The sequence below is a fragment of the Strigops habroptila genome, chromosome 4 (assembly GCF_004027225.2).
Source record: "Strigops habroptila isolate Jane chromosome 4, bStrHab1.2.pri, whole genome shotgun sequence".
NCBI lineage: Eukaryota > Metazoa > Chordata > Aves > Psittaciformes > Psittacidae > Strigops > Strigops habroptila.
In genome coordinates this window covers 40,814,250-40,835,493 of record NC_046358.1, presented here as the reverse complement: position 1 = coordinate 40,835,493, position 21,244 = coordinate 40,814,250, and the positions used below count along the sequence as shown (strand labels likewise).

General features: G+C 35.5%; 1 long non-coding RNA gene across 3 annotated transcripts; it reads left to right on the top strand.

Moving 5' to 3' along the window:
- The first annotated feature begins 438 nt into the window (after positions 1-438).
- On the top strand, positions 439-19,366 carry LOC115607470. Of its 3 annotated transcripts, none has more exons than XR_003991242.1 (4): positions 439-3,357; positions 3,884-3,967; positions 4,521-4,779; positions 17,874-19,366. It is a non-coding gene; the product is annotated as an uncharacterized LOC115607470 (long non-coding RNA). The 3 variants fall into 3 exon arrangements; XR_003991243.1 differs by lacking the exon at positions 17,874-19,366 and adding an exon at positions 8,285-8,464; XR_003991241.1 differs by lacking the exon at positions 17,874-19,366 and having other exon boundaries at positions 4,521-5,023.
- Positions 19,367-21,244: the final 1,878 nt, after the last annotated feature.

Sequence of the window (21,244 nt, the reverse complement as noted above, 5' to 3'; positions counted from 1 at the left end):
CTGTAAGGATGGCAGTATTAAATGTATGCTTGCAAGTACAGTGCTTGATCAAATTTACGACCTGTTTGCTTACAAACTGCTTTTTTGACCAAATGTACAGCTGCAGCATTGTTTCATTTTGATCAGCTGTCTTATTAGGACCCATTTTATTAATGTCAGCTTTTTTCCCACCAGTGATTTGCACACACAGAGCTTACTGTGTATAATTTTTGAATCTGTTTGTTCTTTGGTGAATTTTTTTTTGAAATTGTTGCATTTTAATCTGCATATTCTACAGACTATCAAATCTGCTGAAAACGTCAGCACTCAAGAATGGAATGATTACTAGTCCCACTTAGACTTTTTCTTTTCACATGAGGAGTAATAATTACTCTCACCCATATATTTTGGCTTTGCTGTTGAAAATTATATTTAATTTTGTTGTTGTCTGCAGTATTTTCTTAGGACTAAATCAGTTTCAGTATAGTAGTGTACCCTGGCTATGCAGGTTAGTATTGTGATGGGCAGTTTCCTAACAGCTCCGCATATACTAAATGTTTTGGTGCTTGGACATTTTGGAGCATGTATTTGGAGTTTATACTTCTAGGTGTATGCTGAGTTAATGCTGAGGCATTATAACTACTGAAAGCTTCCCAGCTTTTCTATACAGGAGTCTGTAGGAGAACACTGAGCTCTGTGTGTGAACCTGTAGCAGGAAGGGTGTTTGAGGTCCAGGTGCCATCCCTGAATGGCTGTTGTAAGTTCAAATGCAAGGCCAGAGCCACATCAGGTAACTCATAGTAGTTTTTTTCTGAGTGCTGTAGTCCCTACTTTTCCCCTGTTGAAAGCAGCATACCAGAAGATGCTGTGGCCTTGCTTCATCATTCAAGTGATCCTTGAATGTAGTAAAGTGTCATAAGTGTCATTGACTACTCGGAGTGCTTCTTCCTTACAGCTCACTGTGGCAAAAGCAGATGTGGCTCTGATGGTAATAGGGTGGTGAGTTGTACCCCTCTCTCCTGCCCTCACCGTATTTAATTATAGTGTCACATAGTTGACTCTTTCACAAGATGAGCCACATGATGACATTTGTTTTCAAAGGAAAGAGTGGAAAAATGGCAGCTGTATATGACTTTAGCTACTGTACACTGTGTTACAGGTCTTTTGTAATTCTTAAAATAACCAAAGAGGAGAGGTAGCTGTAGCAATGCCAAGAATTACATACCCTTGGTTTTCTCACCTGTGTGAAATCTAGTGGTATAACTCATAGGCTGTGGCTCACCCACAGATCCACATCCTTGGTGCAGACACAGGCACAAAAGTTTTGAAGTTTTTCTTCAAAAAGAAAGATTACAGAATGTTTATGAAGTTGTAGGTTGCTGAATTGTTCAATTAGTGTATTGGCCATGTTGAATACACCTTTGTAAATGGAATAGATGAAGGCAGGGCTTCTTCACTGCTGTGTCAGCCAGTCATGTACAAATGCTATTTATAAAAGGATTCAGTAAAATCACATGATGTGATCTTGAGTACAACCTGGCCTGTTGTGCTGACTGAAATGTCATCTATTTCATGAACCTTCCAGATGGGAGAATTATTGCACTGATGCCAGGGAGGGGGAAAAGACTCCACAGCAGTCTGTTCTCTTCGCTGTGACCTGATACAGTGTGCATGTGCCCAGTTTAGCCAATCTGTACATGCACAGTTGGAAAAACCACTGTAAATTTAGGTTTCACTGCACCTGTACAGATCAATTAAGCAGCACTTGAAATGCCAAATGAACTAGCAGGGGAAAAAATGAGTTTGCTGCTAATGGCTACACAGTTTATGCATCTAGATATACAGGAAGAGGACAGTCAGCAGAGGATGTCACTGTAGCATCACATTATGAGAACCTCTCCCAGCTGCCCCCAAAGTACAGTTGCTGTAATGTTGCTTCTAATTACTCTCTATTACTACAGTGTAAGGGTTAATAGCCATCTCTATATATTCTCATGGACTGTATACTTGACCCTCCACTTAGATGACCTTCTGGAACTGTTATCTTTCTTCTTTCCTTTCAGCTGACCAAATTGCAGAGATGGAATTCTATTCTATTCATTGGGAATAAAAAGATCCCAAGTACTTATTGCTTTCTGCTTTTCTCTGTCTGTGATGTAACTGGTCCTTTTTGAACTGCCAGTTATCCATTTATCTTCCTGCTTTTTAACACAAGCAATTATATAGTGCATATGTTTTAATTCAAAAAAATCGAACACCTTGCAAAGAATAATGCAGAATATGCCTAAACAGTGGAAAATATCTATCAGGTGGTTTCTTTGACATAGATAGTGTTAAGTTTTTAGGTCAAAATTGTTGACCTAAAATTTAGTTCTGATACATTTGCATAGAAAGTAGAAGACAGATGATTACAATGAGATGATTAGTACCGGTTTTGTGGGGCAGATAGTGGAATATCATACCTAGTTCTGGGATCAGTATTTTGAAAAATAAATTGCTTGGCAGTATACTCAATAGTATAGTGTATCTTGACAAGGAGAAAATAATAGGACTAAAGCAGAGAAAGCAGTAAGAAGCTGTAGGCTCCGGAAGCTAGATAGAAAGTGAAACTGGAAATTAAACTCAAATTTTAACTATGAAAATGATTTATCATTAGAATGAATAAGGAAAGAAAGTGACAGATAAACTTTTTTAATGATTTCAAATTTAGACAGAGAGTTTACTCACAAGCTTTTTGGACTCAGTGCAGTGGTAATTTCTTTGTTTCCCAAGGTCAGAGTGAAAGATAATTGCCTTTAGCTTATTTGTTATGTTCTTAATGCGATCCAAAAAAGACAGGCAGGTTTTGTTATCTGTGACAGCACACACAAATTCAAAGATGTAAAAATATTCATCTTTCTTTCTCCCTTAAAAAAATGTATCCTTTTTTTTTATACCTCATAAGGAAGGCATCATCTGTCCAGGAAGAAAGTGAGTTGGCATAAATCCTTTGTTCCTTCCCTTCCTTCCCTTTGTTGTGAAGTCCTCTGCTGGACTCCGTAGGCTGTTCCACACAGAGCAGGAGCCTGTCAAGAGGGAATTTTCCAAGCCTCTGTTGAAGATGATAACAGCTTTTCATCCTCAACCTGCAACAACAGATAAAATGTTAAAGTGAGCGAAGACACTTTTTGTTGCTGACTGAGGCCAATACCCATTTTTGCATTCTATCACTAAAATGTTTCTGTTTCCCTCATCTCATACATTCCTGAACCATGCACACCTCTGAGGCTTACTGCTTTGATCAGGCATCCCAATGCCACTTGTTCAAACAGTCCATCTTCATGGCATATTGACTTTCATCCAGAGCACAGTCCATTATAAGCTGCATATCTCTTCCTGGTAAGTAATTATTTTGTTCCTATTTTTGTATATCTGAAGTTGAGTATTCCTGCCCAAGCATCCTACATTGCATATATCTGTAAAGAAACCTGTCCTGTTTTTCCAGGCCATTACACCAATTTGTCAAGATCATTTGAATTCGAATCACAAGTGCTTCCATGGCATTTGCAATCTCTATCCATTCTATGTAATCCACAAGTTTAAAAAGTATAGTCATTATTGAAGTCATTAGTAAAGAATTAAATAAAGTACAGGCTCCCATGGAGTTCCATCACACCCATACTCTTTGGGCATTACTACCCAACTAGTTTTGTGTCCACTTTATAATATTTTCTTCCCATCCTGATTTGCTGTTTTCTCAGAAGAATGGTTTGAGACTCTGTCAAAAGCCTCATCAGTCAGAATACGTCTCATCTATTGCTTATGCTCTGTAATAGGAGGAAATTTTATTAGTTTGGCATGATTTGTCTTTAACAACAAATCAGTGCTGTTGTCTCCCAGTATTTAATTTTTTTTATCTTTCTAGACTACATTCACACACCAGTAATGTCCTAAGTATGTTTTCTCTATTCTGCATCTTCCAGTCTCACCTGTTTGCTAATCTTCAAAGGTAAGTATTTATCATTTTGTGATTGCTTCAGTGAGATATTTAAATAACCTGATATTCTAGGTTTATCAGACACTATTTGAAAAATTGCCTAAATACTCTATGACTTCTTTTGCCCCTACTGGGTTTATTTATTTCACTGTTATTAGCAATGTTACTGTGCTCACCACCTGTTTGCAAAAAAGGCATTATGGATGACAGCATTATCCAATATGTCTTTCTGTTTGCAGTGGATAGATATTCCAGAAGTTACTTTTCATTATGTTAGGAACTGCGAAATGCACATAACCTATTATCTATTCCAACTAACAAACTTGAGCAGAAACCTCAAATCTTACAAGGAGCTCTTGAGTCTAGATATAGTTTACATATTCTTTATATAGACTTAGTACTGAACTTTCAGCCAATTCTGTTTATGTTAAGAGTACGTGAACTTTTGCTGTTCCTACACTTGAATGCAGACTGTGGGGTTTGCATTCTTACTTAGACGCAAAACATGCTTTATTCAAGATGGGTCTACAAAAGTGAAACCATTTTTTCTTTCTGCTGCTTTCAGATGCTGAAATGATGTTTTAAGTGGACCGTGTGCTCCCATAACTTCTCTCCTGAAGCAGACACTGTTGGGGAGGAAATTCTTTGGTTCAAAGCAGAACACTGAAAAAAAATAACCAAAGAAGAAAGAAAAACAGACTGGTAAATACGATGGAGTGAAATTTGGGAAGAAATGTTCAGACTGTAATAGAAAGTAGGACAAGATAGTTGGAAATGCAAATGTCACTGGATCTGAGATCGATACTGTGTTAGGGACTGAACTGGTAAGTTAAATGGAGCTGATATCTGAAATACTGGCAAAATGTTTTGCAGACACAATCCTAGATATTTATTTGGAGAGAAGCAGCAGATGTTAACTGTAGAACTGGTTAGAGGTATTCAGATGAGCTACTTAGTTCCATAAGAAAATTTTAACATTTTAAGAACTAAGTGATTTATGTGAAAATTGTCAGTGAATCTCCTAATTTTTGTTTGTTGTTTTGTTTTTGTTATTAAAAAAAAAAAAAAGTTTCCAATTGTTGAAATTGCCTCAGCAATTAGAAAAGGAATGTTTTGACATATTATCTTCCATGACTTTCTGCTAAATGTTTTAAATAATTAGGACAAAGCATTTAAGAACATTAAGCTTAAAAATCCAAAACTGAAGTTTAAAAATATGAGACAACTCGATGCATTTTTTCTTTCTCTTTTTTTTTTTTTTTTTTTTTTTTAAATGGATCACAAAAAAAATCTGGATTTTTTTTTTTTTTTTTTTTAATATATTGGGAATGGAAGTTGAAATCTGATTTGATGAAAACTGTTTTCTGCCTACGTAAGCCTATCTCTGGGTAAACTGACCATGGACATTACAGGGTGGATTAACATTGAAATAGGATCTGAAAACTGCAGGATAAATGTCTCTTGTGTCAGACATCTGTATGCTCTGTTTCTTTTATTTGAGCAAAAAGTGTGGTCATTTGCAAGGGAACAAGTTTTTTGGTGGGTTTTTTTTCCTCTGTGCTCCAGACTGACCTCACTATACTTGAAAAATTCTGGGATAGGACAGGCTTCATTTATCCCAAAGTATGCTTTGAGGTAGTTTGTTATGGCTCGATGATAGAATGACTGTTGCATTCAGATAAGCAAGAGTATCTTGGCATTGTTTGCTCATATTTGTGCAGATTGTCCTCACTAGCTCTCTGGTTCTTAAGAGCATGGTACTTATGGAACAAGTCAGTTGTTGCTGCTTAAAACTGCTGCCTGAGAGACATGCTTCCCATTCTGAAGATACTGTAAATGAGATAGTGTATCTTAAATGAAAACACAGAGGAGATTTTATTCAGAAATTTCTTAATGCTGCTTCTTAGATGATTTCTGAGTAGTGTTTTCTGTCTGAAGGACACTTTTTTTATTGCCTACATAGCACGGAGTCTATGAGTCGTAGACATTAAGCAGTATTCTGAATGTCACTGTCATGCAATTCTGCAGAATTCTGGGCTGCAGTGACCTGAAATTTCTGGGCCTGAGAGTCAGACTTGTGGTAGTATGTAGCAGCTGTTTCCTCTTCAGAAATGATTACATGATTTTCACCATTTAGCTGGGGATAATTTTCAACAAGCAGCTAGTGGGTTTGTTGTATTTTGGTAATTTTCTTGAAACTATATTGATTGATAGTTCAGTTAGTAAAATATGTTCACTACTGAAAACCAGTTATACTGTATTTTAGTTCAATGTTTAGTGTTTAGTGGTTTTTATTATTTCAAAGTTCTAGAAGTACTGTTCACTTATTAATACATACTAACATAACCAATTTACAAACTTTGTTCTTTTACACGTCAGGAACCTGTTATATTGTTACTTAACACTAACATTTTTGTGGCTGCTGTCCAGGCCTCATTGCTACTGAAATTCTTTGGCAGTTCAAAAATAATCCAGATCCTGGGAATGAGAGTACTGCCCATGCAGAATAGGATACGTATCTTGTAATTTTGCATGATTTTGGCCTCTAGAAATGTGTGTCATACTATTTCTGTGAGCAGATACAGCCTAAAGAAAGAGGTATAAGCTGTTAACTGTCCATCAACAGTTGTCTCCAAAGCTTATGGAGTAAAAGTAGACAATATGCAGTGTGCCCAAGGGTAAATAAGGGTGGTGGAGTCTTATTTGTCTTCTAAGAAATGTCTGATAATGTGAAAAGTATGCAGGTCTACAGGCAGTTTTAAAATTGAGCTAGAAGTTTATCTAGGAGGTAGATATTTCTGAAATGACTACTGACTTTCTGCTCTGATATTTAAAAAGATGTTAGCTGAGCTTGTTGGACTAGTTAGTCCCACTACTTTTTACCATACTTTTATGTGGTTTGATATTTATACCCACAAAATTTGGTGTGTAGTATAATTTGAATAAATTGAATTATGGTTAACCTAAATTATTTAATGATTGCTGCATGAATACTAAAACTGCATACCCTCTCAGGTAATATGTGGGTGTGATTATTGAGACTATAGATAGATAGAAAGACAATTGATAAACACCGCTCCTGTATTCTTTTGTGTGAGTTTCCTTACTTGTAATGATTTAATGAGTTGAGAGAGACAGCCCATAGGAACAGGGCATCAATAGATTTCTTCCCTAAATTGTCATTGATCTTTTAATGTTTATAGGAGTTGGTTACTGCTACTGCTTTGGTTTCACTGCATGAAACTGAAAAGCTAGAGCTAAGAATAGCATTAGGGTGGCACCTAGTATTTTACACAGAAGAGGAGAAGATAAAGGAATAGAAAGGTGCAGGGGATCCCAAGCAACCTGCACAAGAGAGGAAGGTAAAAATGGAAAGAGGGAAGATTCACAGGAAAGGAATTTATTGCAAGGAGTACTACAATTGGGCATCACAATTTCTTACTTGAAAATGTTCTGATTTAAAAATTTAGCAATGCAGCAGGCTGGGTTTTAAGATAGAACTATATTTGGCTTTCATTTACAGTCACTGTCTTGAAATCTGTATCTTATCATAGCTTTTCAGTTTGGAATTAAGAAACATTTTATTTCATTTTCATGTGCAACAAATAAAAGACTAGTAAACCATGTAACCACATAGTACATGCTATATGAACACTAAAAGTTGATCCATACAAGCCTTGTAAATAACTTAATGAAAGTTCACTCTTATACTAATTGCATCATATGCTTTTTTGGGATAACCTCGTAGAACTAAATACACACAGGAAACAAGCCCTCTGTTCCTGTGCCTTACTCCAAGATTATTATCAAGAATAAAGGATTTTTTTAGAAAAAAAGAGATGACATTAAAAAAGGAAAGTTGAAAACAAACTTATAGAAATAAGGCACATTTTTTCATCTTTTCCTTTGGAGTCTTTCAAAGAAAGATGAACAGAGAAGTTCCAGTCATCCACACACAAGTGAATGATCTTTTAAAAGTTGTAGATTTTATACTACACATTATCAGCTTCTACCAGAAATTATCAAGCTAACATTCTGGGTCTATGTTGTGAAAACATGACTCTGAAATCTGTCTTCTGGAGTTCTATAAGGCTCCACAGGCAGATTTGTTTCGTATTTCTCAATAACTTATCAACAATTTTCTGCTAACTCTAGAAGTAGTAGAAAAAAAATAGACAGCTTAAGATGGTCTTTGTGAGTATCAAGCTCTTGGATGTGTATATCTTTCTAACCACCTATAATCTATTTTTTCTTTTAAACACAAAAAAAAAAAAATCCAAGTATGTTATATTATGTAATTATTCCAGTCCTCTAACTTATTTTGCATAGGTAGCAGTCCTACTCAAGAACTTCACTGGATTCTATGTGAGCACATGGATCCAACTGTATGCTTGAAAAATGCTTTGAGGATTACATCTCCTAGAGGAGGAAGCATAAAAAGGAGCCTGTAGAGCCCGAGAATTTTCCATACAACCTTAAACTCGAACAGAATAAAAAATTTAATCTGAATTTATGATTTTCAGAGGTGCTTTTTAGTTGTCCAAAACAAGAGCAGCCTATGTTTCAAGAAGTATTTTAAGGTGATTACACCTTTTCCAGACAGATATAGTGCTGGAAAACCAACCAGTATGATCACATCCTGAGATGACACTGGACAGCTGCAGCATGGATTGACGATAAGCGTCATGCACAGCCATGTACCTGATGTCATGCCCCTCATACCTCTGGTGTTCATTGTTGACCAATTCCAGCTGTGCACTTCATTTTTCCCTAACAGCCATAGCATTTGAGAATGAGTAATAGGACTATCTGCAGCTCTGCACCAGGGAGACAGAGAGAAAAGCAGAATAAGACTGGCCATTATTAGGGTATAAAATATGTTCTGAGCTACAGAGATGCCATTGCCTGCACCAACCCCTGTCCGTCCATCTGGTTTTGAGGTAGGTACTTGGCCTTAAATATAAGCTTGCATAGAACCTGTTCTTTCTGATAGAATTAATGAAGTCAAAGGTAATATTTTGAGTATGATGTTCATCCTCAAGGGGAAATTTGTTCTGTATTGTTCTCTGGTATGACAGTGGCTGGAGCAACTCTGATCTTCATATGGAGGCTCAGTCAATAAGGCAAAGAATAGGCTTTTGGTGACATTCTGTGTGGTACCAGGGCAGGTATGTATACAAAGAACAGTGACAAAGCTTTAGGTCCTGTTACAGGCTGCTCTACTTCTTCTCTCAGTAAGTGTCCTCCTGAGTCTGGCAGTTTCCGTTCTGTAGGTTGTAGAGGCTGGTTGGTGTGTGAATGCCTATGGACAATCAGAAAATCTGGTCTTCAGGACCAGTGTCACTATACCTTGATAGTTTCCACACAGCTGTGTAGGAAGGCATTAGAGGTAAAGAAAAGGTTGTTAAATATTTCACTGTAGGATCTCAAATTTATTTCTGTTCAATTTTTAACCTGATTCTGCATAACTTTTGTTTAAAAAATTCTTTAGTCAGTTAATAATGAAAAAACAAAACAAAACAAATCAAACAGTTTAAAAACTGATAATGCACCTGAATCAACAAGTGTCAATCTGTAAATATATATCACTAATACCAAAACCCATGATGGAATGCTCTGTTTGCAGAGAAATGATGATATGGTGCATAGGGTTCAGTTGCACTAGTACAAGAAAATCTTATTTCTTAAAGATCATTTGTTTCAAAGAGCAAACTATAGGCAACTTTGCAGCATAAAGCACAAAGAAGGATTTAGCTTTTTCCTGTATTACTGATCAAGACTAACAAGAGTCTTCAATAACCTTTGTGACGTTAGGGTTAGTTTTCATGCATTATGAAAGAAACTCACAATACAGCTTCAGGAAGCTGATCCAAAACTTCTGAAGAAAAACCACTTCCTATTTCAGTTTAATTCAGCAACTGCTGAATTATTTAAATTGTACAGCTGGAAAAGGATTTTTGCTTTCAGAAGGACTGTAAGTGGAAAAATCTGAATATAGGTATTCAAGCTTCTCTGTGATGTGGGCAGAAAACATATCTTTGTGATTTAATCCAATTTTTTTTAATACTGCTTGTCCCTTTGCACCACATTCTTTTCATATTGTAGTTGTGGATCATGGTAAAGACTCATTTTTAGTATTTCTAAAGATAAGAAAAAATTATCCTTTTTCTTTATGTCTGTCAGAATTACTTTGAAGACAAATCTTTACTAAGGACACAAATCAGTGGATTTCCACTGGCTATCTTGCAGGCATCAAAGTACTAATGTATTTAGATTTTTTTTATATGTTCATCCCATGGTATTTGAATACCTCACTGGTTTTGAAGAATATTTTTACATCAGCTTTGCAAAGTAGGGCAGAACTATTAGTCCTATATTGAGAGTCATGGAATGAAGCACATTTGTAATTAATGAAACTTTGTGAAAACAAAGATACGCAGTCTTGCTTTAACTAGCAAACATATAAGCCAGCTACAGAGACACAAGTTAATTTATTTAAAGCTTTATTTCATATCAGCACACTGTGCTTTACAGCTGAGACAATTTCTCATAAATTATGGACCACATCCTTCTGTGTTAGAGCAGGGAATTGAATTCAGTTGTCACCAGTATCAAATTAGGTCAATAACCACTTACCCCCTGCCTACCTCCTACCAAGAAAGAAGGAACATTCCCTTCTCTGAGGAGCAGACTGTGTGTGCATTTGTGTTGCTGCAAACCTTCAACTGCTTCTTTCAGTTCACACTTGAGCACACAATATTACAGAGAGCTCTTTATAAATGTCTAGATAAGTGTGTTACAAATTGGGTTTTGGTGTTTGGTTTTTTATATATGTATGATTTATTTGAAGAAATTTGATGAAATGTTTTAGGTAACTCTATCTTCTTTCTTTAAGAAACTGAGATGTGAAAGTCCTCACAAAGAGCAGGCATTTGTCTGAAGTTTGACTCATTAAAATCCTAGGTGGTCCTGTTTGGCTGGTCCATATTAATTGCAGCAATGAAAGTTCGGGTCAAGGGATCATGGAACAGCTGGTCTGTATTACTTTGGCCTAATTTCAGGTGATATGGTCTAGGAAATAGTTAATTATATTTATCAGCACTCTAGTAACTCACATCTTTAATATTAGTGTGATTGATCTTTATGCTTTGTAAACCCTTGCAGCTGGTCCTCATCATAAGCTTCCTTCTCTGTATTCACCAGAATGGTCAAATACATTCAATTAAGTTTCATAAATTAAGAGAGGACTGCAGCAACTTCAGCAACACAGTACCTCAAAGTAAGCAGATAGATACAAATTATGCTGCTACAAAGCTGTACTGGAAACTCTTCAGGGACTGCAGAGAGGAAAGAGAGGAGCAAATGGTCAGAAAAGGTTTTTTTTTGTTGGGTTTTTTTTAGGCATCTTGCAATAGACAACATACAAACCATGAACTGAAAGTATCAGCTATGATTATATATAAAGATTTGAACTACACTCAAAATACATCACTTCATTAAACTGAATCAGTAGTTGGTATGTTATGTGATTTCCAATGAAAAATCATCTGTTTTTCCAAAAGCCAAAACAATTCAGTGTGGAATGCCAAATATTACAGTCATTACAAATATTTATGTTAATTCAAGAGGATATGAGCAGTGTGCAGAAGTTGAGAAATTGAATTTCATGTTTTTCACAGCACCTGTCACCTAACTGCACTGTAGCCACAGCAGCCTATACTCACAGCATTGTTCTAATAAATTTTATGTCTCTGCAAAGGGGCTTAATGCCAGCAGCTGTGAGAACTTGCATTTTCAATTTCCTGAGCCTGGCATATTTAAATTTTCATCTATAACACTAGATTAAGTTAAATCTTTATGTTGAATGTATTGTAAGAAGCTGGATTAAGCTCTGAATTCTCTAGCTAACACTTACAAAGTGCTTCTTGAAATCAGATCACTTGGATCATTTATCCTGTATACTGTTCATGAAGATAGATGTTCAACGTTGCTGCCAGAACTCGTTGTCAAAAGTTTATTCTGCATGGGATAAAATTCAGCTGTTGTAACTGAGCTGTTTAATGGCAAAGGTCTGAGCCTGCTTCCCCCATTTCTTTTAGGAATACAATACCACATATTTAGAGGGATAGGAATCCCATGATGTTCATGTACATTATCCCACAGATTGCTATTTGCAGAAGAGAGACAGAGTTTTGTGAATACTTTGAAATGTATTTTTGAAGTATTAGCTGGGTCTATAGAAATATTTTTTCTTTTTGCATTCCGTGACTTTGGGTTTAAATCTCACTTAATTTTATTAAAAATTTGAAAGCTCTACATAAATATTTGACAGGAATTTAAAAATATTTCTTTAAAATAGTTTCAAATAATTTTTTATTCATATGCTGCATATTCTATCCTTTTTCTACAACTAGTACGTATTTTTAATGACAGCAGTCATGTGCATGTGATATCAATTACAATAAATTAATTCAATTAGGGTTTATCTTAGGTGTCACACTTAAGTGAGAAGTTTGGATAGCAAATTTTAATGTCTGTTCATGATAAACAGAAGTTTAAAAAAAAGTTTGAAAAGAATCATTAGGTGAAGAATGGATTGGACTTAACTGCTTAAGTCAGCTCGAAGACTTTTCCACAGACAAAGGTTACTGAAAAAAAAAAACCATATATATATAGTTCTTTGGAATTTTGTAAATGGTCTACGTTTAAAACCAGCAGCTTTTATACTGTCGTGATTCTGATCTAATGATTTTTCTGATATTTGTGGACATCCTACAGTTTTACTTTTGATAGAAAAAACTAAAACATTCTTTCTGGATGCAGTTAATGATTCAAATATACATGTTGCAAAGAATAGCCTATTCAGGGTAGCATTTGTCTAGCAATCTGTCCTCCTTTAAATTCACTGCTTAATTTGCAGTGAATTAAACATCAGAGATAGATACAGAATAAAAGGAAGATGCACCATGTTTCCTGATCAAAGTTAGATACATGGATTGCTTTGCATGACAAATGTTCATAATACTGGTATAGTTCTGCCTTGGGGAAAAAGGTGGTTAGGAAAAAGAAGATATGATAAGTAAGGCCAATCGGTAGCCTATTTGCAACACTAAGCTCTCTATTACACGCAGTTTTTAATTAACAGGACAGGGACTTTTATTGTTCTTTCTGACTACAGCCTGACCAAACAAAATATACAAAGTGTGATCTGGCCCAATTCTGAAACATAAAAAAAAATTCATCTTTGAAACATATGGACTGAAAAATCATTGTACTAGAAATATTCAACATCCCAGTCCCTGCACTCAAAACTCTATTATAGACATATGAGACTTCGTTAGAATGCTTGGCTCCAAGAATTGTCTCAATGTAAGACAAGGCACAGCAGCTGGATATAACTATCCTGGAAAAAGATAGGGCATTATATTGGCCACAATGAGGTGAAGACAAATTTAATAAGTTAGTTTATGTGCAAAACCTGCAGATTCCAGGTTTATGTCATAGTACTATGACATACAGACAATTTATGGACATAGTTTGATTTACTTATTTTACAAGCAGTTAGTTAAAAATTAAAACTATTGTTTTCTCTTTCTTCTGCTCCAGGCCTTCTTACCTGGATCACCTCCATAGTTAGGGGTTAGGGTAGTTTTACTCAGTACAGAAGAGACAGTTAAGACAACTGTATGTTCCACAACAGTAATGGATCCATGGTGATATGATGATGAAGGCAAGGAAGCTTTGTATTCTCAAAAGAATAAATGTGTGGCCAGGATCATCTTCGGTGATTGTTACATCATCACTTTGTGATGTGGGGGAGGAGTTAGAGAACTTGGGAGTAAAGTTAAGCCCAGGAAGAAGGAGGGAGGGAGGAGAGGAGGGAAAGGTGTTTTTAAGATTTTATTTTATTTCTCTTTACCCTAGTCTAATTGTGATAAGTAAAAAATTAATTTCTCCAAGTCTGTTTTGCCCATGACAGTAATTGCTGAGTGATCTCTCTGTCCCTATCTTGACCCACGAGGCTTTCATTTTATTTTCTTTCCTCTGTTCAGTTGAGGAGGGGAGTGACAGAGCAGCTTTGTTGGGTACCTGGTAACCCACCACAGACTTCAAATGTACACTCCTTTTTTCATTCTGTTGTCTTTAATACGAAAGAAATATTGAAACCTTTCAACAGCACTGAGAATTTTTGTATTACTTGATGCTCCTATCTAAAATTCCAGTTTTGTAAGATCAAGAAAATTATTATTTTTCTTTTCTCCCTTTTAAAACTGTCTCTATTCTGAAAAAGAAAGACAGTGACTTCAGGAACAATTTGGTTAATTAAATCCCAGGCATCTAAGTCCATGCACGTTAAGCCAGTTTGTCTTTAATTTTTTGCTTCAGTGTTTCTTCTCTGTTCCAGTGCTATTGAAAAGTCACCCCAAATCCTATATCTCATCCATACTAATGCTGAACTGGTGCCCCCTGGACTTTTTGAACTCATGAAACTAGAGATTTTTTTGTTCCTTAGTTCAGCTGAATCCCATATTTCTTAAACCCCTTAGCAGAGGCTCCTATAAATGCATTATTTTAAGTTCCTTAGTGGTGAGAGGTATGCACTTCTGTGTTTTATGAACTGACTCGCCCTCTGGAGCTGCTTGTCTCTCTCCATTGTCTATACAGGGAAGTAAACATGTTCTGAAGTAAATGTTCTGCAGTCCTATATTCTGCTATTATTATTGTTGGGGAATTTGTGCCATCATTCATGCTTTTAAAAAGTTTTGATAGTGTTTTCAAAATGGTCCTGTTAGTCCAGTCACACTCTCCATTTCAGGTAGTGCTAGCTGCTGTGTTTCAAATAATGATTTTGAAAATTCCAGTAAATGTCTACTTCAAACTTTTTTTTCCTCATAGTTGAATGACTTAATTTCCTAAGGCTAATGGCTCCCACTTCCATGCATGTGTTCATGATTAGATTTTTGGCTTAAGCCTCTAGAGAACAGGAAACTTGCTTTTGACATCTACAAGTAAACAAGAAGCCCTGTGCTGTTTTACAGCTCTGGCTGGGCAGAGCCTCCAGAGACAGTGATACTCTCTGCTGCTTTTGTCACTGAGCAGGGAGGAAAACTGATTAGGCCAGGCCTTGTTTCCGCTACACGTGTGTAACAGCCTGGAGCATTTCACTTGAAGCAGATCTTGTTTGGAGGAGAAAACAAAAAAAAAAAAAAACCCACAAAAAAAACCCCAACAAAAGGTTTTATTACCCTCCATGGACAGAGAAGGTGACAAAAGAATGAACTGAATGTGCCAGGGGAAAGAAAGTAGTGCAACTGTTTGTGCAGCTTTTCAGTAAAATGAGTCAAAATACTGACAGCCACGATTTGTGGGGGATTTTAGTTTTGGCTTTTGGATCTGCTTTTGGGGGTTTTGTTGTTTGGGGTTTTTTTCCTAGACTGCTAGTAACCCCAAACTGTTTCCCAGTGTAGTTTATTGTAACTACAAAGTAATTTCTGTTTGGTTTTCTTGTTGGTAGTGTGTGTTTGTTGTTTTCCAATTTTCAGGAACTCTGTATTATTAGAACAATATTTCAATAATTTAATCAGATAATATTTACTGATAGTTCCACGTAGCAGGATATTTACATCGGATTTGAAGTACACAGAATATTCCATAAATTTATTTGTATTCAGGTATCCCTGTTCACCTCTTTTGTGTTAGTCTTTGTCATGTATGACTACATACCTTTTGGGGGGCTTGCTGCTTTATATACTGGTGACATGTTGGAGATTTGCATTATAGGAAAATCCTCTTGCAATTTTCTGTGTTGCAATCCTGATGAGTGATAATGTGAAAAAGAATAAAAGCATGCAATGGAAATTAATTCCTCAGGGATACTCCACAGTTAATTATGGCAAACAAAGGAAGAACATTCAGGATACATTCACTGCTACCATGTTGCAAAAGACGCATTAAAAAAAAAAAAGTTATTGTTGTATGGTGTTATCCTTAAATACACATTCAGAGCTTTAGTTCTAGATCTTTTTGACATATCTGGAGCATCTGACAACATCTTCAAAAATTTTCCACTTTTTCAACTAGCCTTCAACACTTGTGAAATAAACTGACTGCAGAATGCCATGTCAAAACTCCATTCTCTCTTCCTTATCTTTTTTTAACAGTAATATGTTCACAGGGAATAGATTTGAGACTCTGGACTGAATCAGGCTGACAAAGTCTTGCAGTATTATTAAGTAGTAAATGTTGTTTGTTTTGGCCTACTTCCTGGAGTCTTTCTTCTTTTATTGCTTACCTTTTTTCTTTATTCTCAGGGAAAGGTTATTTTTCCCACATGCAAAGAAGTGATTGAAAGTGTGGAAGATGACTGAGGTTAATAGTACTACTTGGTTCTAATGAAAAATCATATATTTTAATCAGCATTAAGCATCTTTGTTATCCAAGAAGATAATTGTCCTTTTCACATTTGCATGGTGTCATTTTGTTATCTTGGATAGTATGTATGTATGTATGTATGTAATGTGTATTCAGTATGCCATTTAAATGAAAACTGGTTAGCTAGAATTTTTAATGATTTGTGCAAACTCAATTTTTTAATCTAAAGAGGTTCCACTTTTAAAAAACCCTAAATATTAGTGACACATTTCTTGTAAAAGTGGCTACTGAATGAAGACAGTTTAGGCTGATCTATAATTAGTGTCTATATTTTTTATTATATTTATAATTAAAGAAAACCTCTTGATATTTTTAAAAGATGTATCCAAAGGTGAATCATGAAGAAATTGATATTGCATGTTATGTCCATGTGTGTAAGAGGAGAGCAGCAGAAAGTACCACAAAGAATGAAATGCTGCAGAATTCCAAAGAAATGCCAGGAGCCTGATCCTCAAAAAAAAAAAAAAAAAGAAACTTGGAAGCAGCTTTTTGTTCTGATGGCTAGCTGAGGCATGGTGACATACACAAGATAGTATCTCCTATTTATTCCTTCTGTGTACATAAAAGAGATTTTTGTACTTTTTTGATAAATAAATAATGCATTAAAGACATAGTTGGCTTCACTAGAAAATTCCTCTTTTACTCAATCCAAACCAGTTCTCGTGATCCAAACTGTGACCTCAGTGCAATGGCCACAGTGGGAAATAGGCAGAGAGAGATGAGACACTGGGAATGTTATAAGAAGTGCTTTTTTTCTGTAAGGCTGTTGCGGCCACATGTTCTTTGTATGAACACATATTAAATGTAGAGCTGGTATCATCACCTGTTGTTAAAGTTTCCTGCTTTTTATTAAGGTTACTTTTCTATTATCTGTTGCATACAACTTTACTTAATTTATCCATCTTCTTGAAATCTTTCAAGTTTGGCAGCTGCAGGAGAATTTATTTTATTTTTTAATTGAGCCAAAACTAGTTGCATGGTGTCAAGAATGAAGCCAGGGGAAATAAATTAGCATGTAAAACCTTCCTTGGTCTTTTCCTTGAAAAACTCTGGAATGCACATATTTATATGCAGAAAGGAGAATTGGCAGCTTTTTTATTCATTTGGAAGTCTGCCAATTCCCTTAAAACATGAAAATTTGTTCAGGTAACAGGCCTTTAGGAAACCTTGGTAGGTACATCCTCAGTAGATGCTTCATAATGTTCAGCGTTGATTCCATCATTGCTTGCATCTCTCTCATTTCTTATTACTGACAAGATTGGGCTTTTGCCATCATCACAGTGGGGCTGAGCAGGCAAACTTTATAGTACGTGACAAAAGCCAGGCTTCCTTGCACGAGCTTCTCTATTTAGGGAGAGAGTCAATATTAGGCACTGGACTGAAAAGCATAATAGATATTGAAGTGTTCCTGATCATCTGTTATTGTTTGTTGTTGGATTGGGTTTTTTTCATGATATGACATAATACCTTGTTTTTTGATTTCCAGACAACAATAAAAATGAAAGCATCTCATTCAAGGTTGGTGCCTTGGAACTGGGGTGAAAGGACTCATAGCCTTGTAGCACCTGACTTGAGGAGAAATAATGAAGGTGGAAGAAGGGAGTCAAGTGTCTATGCTTTGAAACATTGAAGATGGGCAATGAATCGCCATTAAACCAAAACCAAAACTGAAACTGATTGCATAGGAAGATTGAAACAAGAAACCAGCGTATTGTGTTCCGGGAAAGTTAGAGGAGGGATAGGAACTACAGGGAAAGATTTGACCTGACTTGGAATGTGAAGAATTTAAATAGTCTGACAGATATATGGACATGAGAAGCCAGGGAGGAGGTTAGACGGAAAGAAAACAAAAAGGAAAACCAATGAATGCCAGGATTGGTTAAAGGATAGAAGGGCTAGCTAAGGACAGAGGTAAACCATCTGGAATTTAAAGAGAGGTGGTTGGGAGATATGACCTACAACACCAGAAATAAGTGGAATAATGAATATTGATATAATGAGTATGAGCAGAAAAACCAAGAACAGCAAACACACTTGTGGGATGACTCCACTCCCTTCTTTCAGTGCTGTGTGACCAAACAGCAGATGTCTAGGAAAACCAAATAGAAAGTAGGTGCAATTATGTTCTGTGCAGAAGCAGTGATAAGGAGTGTAATAGAACACGAAATATGGTTTCATGATGAAGATGGGGAAACCTGCCTGGAAAATTGTATTTAGATGGTGATTTTAATGGCATTTTATGTGTTGGTCTTTTCCTTTAAATCATCAATCTCAGAAACTATTACTAAATGGGTAGTTGTCTTTTTTTTTTTTTTTTTTGCATTTGACTGCTCTCAAGACCAAAATAACAATTAATAAAAATTGGTTTTAACATGTTTGTAATGCTCTGACACTTAACATGCACCACCACCACTGCCAAAAACCATCAGATGATTCAATGAAGATTTACAAATACTTTTGATCTTAATCTCAAAGCATCTCAGTTTTCCCCTTTCTAAACCAGAGATGATATCAGAAAGTCACTTCACCAAACCTTGGTCCAGATAAAGTGACATTCATGATGTTATGGAGCTGATGAGCGAAATGAGTACTTACAGAATTTAATAAGATAGGCTTCAGAGTAGTTTGAAGTTGTAGCAATGTGCAGTGAAGAAGGCATGGTGTCAAATACTGAGCAATGTGAAGAAAATGGAAGGTTTTGTCCCTGTTCTGTAAGTGAATATAGCTATCTTACTCTCTGGGAGAGAGAGGACTCCTCTGCTGCAAGGAGGATTTTATTACTCAATCTAGCAGTAAAGAAAAAAAAAGGGTCCTAATTACTTGTGTCTGTTGATCTGGTTTAGCTGACAGCCTTACTGCTGGCATCTCTGAATTTCTAAATGTTTGACTGTCATTTCATTGTTCTTAATTATTCAGTGACACATAACAAAAAACCTGAAAGTTCTTTTATGGAAAAAAATATACCCATCACCTTATAAAGAGGCAGATTTGTGGAAAAGGGAAATAAATACAAAGTTTCTTATTTCAAATTCCTATTTTAAGTTTCCCAATTTGGTTTTTATTTTATTGTGAATATTATGCTGAACATTCCAGTTCTCTGTGTTGTTCAGTATACACTTTCTGTTTCCATTACTTTATAATTTGCTTTTAGTATTTAATGTTTTTCTGAAACATTCCTTTTCTACTTGTTATATATTCCAAAAAGATGTTGAATGTAAAAATACATGTATGTGAAAAGATACATGTATAAAAATACATGTATGTTGTATTATAAGCAAAATTTCCCAGATAACAGCATCTTATTTTTTCAAAAAATTAAGAGTTTTGATGAGTTTTTAAAAGTTTGAAGTACTACACCTGCCATCTACTGGAAGTACAAGGACGATGCATTTAAGTTGTATTATGTTAACTGTTCAGCCAATAACGTTTATTATCCTACTACTTTATTATTAGACATTTTCAGATTTTTTAAAAAATGAATGAACTTTAAGCTGCATTATTTCATTTATTACCTTATTAAAAAAGGCAGTCATAAAATTTAATTCAAGTATTCTACTCCTCAGATTTTACAGATTTTTAATTAACCCACAGTAAAATCTAAACAAGTATTGACAATTGAGTACTTATTTATGTATTTCTTTGGAAAAGAATATTTACAGTATTTTTAAATATTTTTAAATATCACCTTACATAAGCAAGTGGTCTTGTTAAAGTTTTTTTCTTTTTAACATGGGGCACATTTTTAAGGGACTGGGAAATTATATTAAGTACATTTTCATCTCCTCTTGACTCTTAGCTCTGGCCCCATAAACCACAGTAATTTTATTCCAGCATGGTCGCTTACACTGATTAAAAATCAGACGAAGTCATAGAAGTCCATTAGTCTTATGTTGCCATTGATTTTAGGACGGTCTGACTTAAATACCATTTGGTTTGACTTAGTAATCCAAAAGTACTTGGCAACAGAAATTAAAAAATAGATGATCCTAGTTATGGCTACCATGAGATATGAATTCCCAAGGTTGCATACAATCTAATAGAATCCATTTTGATATGAGAAGCAGTATTTTGTCTGTATATTAACAGCAAAGGCTAATGTCGATTCTTTGGTAGGTCAGGTTTCGACCAGGTTAAACTGTGAAAGGAAGAGAAATAATTAAGTGTATATTTACCCTTTTTAAATCTGCTGTTAACCAAACCAAGACAGGCCTAAAAAGAAAACAAAGAAAGTTACCATTCATCATCAAGGAAGTACTGCTGAATTCCTAAGAGATTATTGTGGAAATGTACCTTTTCAGACCTGGAAAGGTTCTTTTACAAGACTGGATACCATTTAATATTGGGTACTACTCAGCATCATTTTTATTGTCCATCTTTAGACACTCTTAGAGTATTACACTGAGTAATTTATGACTAAAATTGTTATCCTTTCCTAGAACTGTTGCTAACAAGAAATTATATATTTATTCTTCTTTCTTTTAGTTTGTTAATGTCTATTAGTACATATTTTATCCCCTTACCAGAGAAAGAACGATTAGGCAGTTAAATTCATTTTTGCTCTCTTTAAAATTGAATTTCTTCTTTCTCACACTGGGCTAGGAATCATTTGTAATCTGTACACCAGAAACAGACCAGACGACCTTGGACAATATCAGTGGAAAATATAAATGCTTTAGGCAAAGAGAATCTTGAACTCTTGCCTGCTGTTTGAGCTGTATATATGCTAGTTTAATTATGGAAGATTACACAGTGTCTGGATTCTTTGCTATTTAGTTTAAAATGGATTTACTACGGTAGGTATATTATGCTGGCATTTTTAGCTAATCAAAATTTCTGGAATCTTTTGACAGTGGGATA